This window comes from Ixodes scapularis, unplaced genomic scaffold (genome assembly GCF_016920785.2).
Source record: "Ixodes scapularis isolate PalLabHiFi unplaced genomic scaffold, ASM1692078v2 PGA_scaffold6__148_contigs__length_123643588, whole genome shotgun sequence".
Lineage (NCBI taxonomy): Eukaryota > Metazoa > Arthropoda > Arachnida > Ixodida > Ixodidae > Ixodes > Ixodes scapularis.
The window spans coordinates 89550534-89553041 of NW_024609881.1; the positions used below are offsets into that span (position 1 = coordinate 89550534).

The 2508-nt window shown below is 49.0% G+C and overlaps 1 pseudogene; it reads left to right on the forward strand.

Moving 5' to 3' along the window:
* The first annotated feature begins 502 nt into the window (after positions 1-502).
* LOC115320207 lies at positions 503-2017 on the forward strand (annotated as a pseudogene).
* The last annotated feature ends 491 nt before the right edge of the window (positions 2018-2508 follow it).

Sequence of the window (2508 nt, forward strand, 5' to 3'; positions counted from 1 at the left end):
TAACTGCGCTCGTCTTGGCTTTAGCCGACTTCTCGCGCATCACGAATCCTCCCTGGAGGAACGCAAATAACCTTTGCGTGCGCATGACACTTCCAAAGAATAGCGTACGCTAAATTAGCACAGGCAAAGCGCCAAACGTGGTTAGCGTTCGGCACATGCGCAGTGGCGACGACTTTATTCTTTACGTACGCAAAGCTCCTACGTGTAGGTTGTCTAGGCACTTGCGTCGCACTGGTGACGCCATCTGCCACAACCCGTTCTCGACGGCGAACCCTCTGTTAACTAAAACACAGCAAGGCCGCAGGCGAGCTGATGTAAGTTTACTGTTTTGTTTAAAACCTGAGATTGGGTGGGAAAAAACTTGAAACAACTAAAAGTAGAACAGACAGGGAAAGAGGTCAGTCAGACGTCTGATGGACGACGCTCCAGCCAGGACGATCGAATTTGTCGCTCTAGGAAGACTACGTTATTTTATGGTTATTTCCTGGTTTGTTGACCGAATATTTCCCTGGTTTTTCAAGAAGACGTCTCCTGTCCACACCCAATTAGGAGCTACGACTCCGCCCAACGGGGGCCACGTAATATGAGCCTCCCGAATCCACCACAGCCTAACCAGGATGAATCTGGATCTGCCGAACCACATCACAAGCCTGAAGACTCTCATGATAGCGTCATGGATGACTTCGAGGACGAAGCTGGGTGGCAAACCCAAACGTCGAAGAAGAGACGTCACGGCTCAAAGTCAAGTGAGGACACAATCATAACTCAGCCGGGTTATAATCTCACAGTCATTGTTAAGCCTAACGACCCAACCACGATCATCACCAACATGAACCCTCTGGTACTAAAACAAAAGCTGGACAGTCTGGCCCCAGACGGTGTCATCCAGATTCGGCCCAACTACCGATTGAATCTTCTGGCCATCGATGCTAGAAATGTAGAATCCACAAAAGCACTCCTGCAACTGAAGAACCTGGGAACAGTTCAAGTTCAAACTTACGAACCTCCTCCACCATCGGCATCTGTGGGTATTATTCGAGGAGTATCTGCAGACATCGAGGACGCTGATCTCTTGGCAGCCATGCGAGAAAAAGCTTCAGTAATCCAGGTGAGAAGACTTGGAAAGTCAGAAATTGTCAAACTGGTCTTCGCAACAAAATCCTCACCTGAATATGTCACTGCCGGGCATACACGTTACAAAGTTCTTCCCTACCTTGAAAAGCCAAGGCAGTGTCCGAAGTGCAATCGCTTCGGCCACATTGCAAGCACCTGTCTTAAAGCGCAGCGCTGCAGTCGTTGTGGCGGCGACCACGGAGTAAATGAGTGTGCAGCGGAGCAGCCTAAATGTGCCAACTGTAAGAAGCGCCATGATGCGACATCAAAAGTCTGTGCCATCTACAAAGTAGAAAGACAAATCAGCAACTACAAAAGCTAAAAAAATGTGAACTACACTTCCGCTAAATCTGCTATCGAAAACGACCAAGAGGCGTGTGGAACTGGAAGACACTGGACACCTCGAAAACGATCACAAGGCTCAAAAGAAGATAAGCAATCATGCATTCCACTCCAGAGCGAGGATAACTTCCCTCCTTTGGAAAACTTGACAGGCAAAACTGCTCCAGACGCCTCAGCAGCTCCCCCAGTACAGTCTGGACCAAGCACTCAGCCATCTAGTGCTTCAGCAGCTACCGCCAAAAAAGGCCCTTCAAGAGGTCTGATTCGGCCAACCCGAAAGCACAGTGAGCCACCTGGTGATCCTAAACCAATACCTAATGCAACACCTAAGCCTCAAAGCTTCGGAAGTGCGATTTGTACGTTAGCCATACAGCTACGTACCTTTCTCACGTCTCTAAATTTTCCATTCGCTCAGGCACTGGTTACAGTAATCGACATGCTCCTGCCACTTGCCAGCTCCTGGTCTAGGTAGTCTCGCCTTAATAAGGCCGGACTGCAATCGACGCAAAATCATCTTCCTCGCTGCGCAAGACGCTGTTTAATACCTCAGATTCTTCAGTGGAATGTTAATGGACTACGAAATCGGATAGACGACTTACGGCAATATTTACAAAGGCACCAAATTGAAGTACTAGCCCTCCAGGAGACAAACTGCCAACCACAATCGATTCGTCTGTCGCCCTATGTTATCTACAATAGTACGCCTCGGACGACTCTCACATCAACAGATCCTCCAAAGGCATCCTTGTACGTACACCGAGATCTACCTCAATTACAAGTGGACCTGTCGGACTTGTGCGACAACATCGCCGAATATGTCGCTGTCACAATCAAAAAAGGGAACTCAGACGTCACTGTCATCTCAGTCTACATTAGACCTAACGTTCAGTGGGACCCCTCCTCATTGCGTGCAATTCTCTCACGATGCGCACCAGCCACCCTGTTTCTTGGGGATTTTAACGCCCACAACGAGACCTGGGGGGATAAGAAAACAACACCTCGCGGGCGACTGCTTGAGGATGCCGCAACTGCCCTTGGTCTTCAATGCTTGAA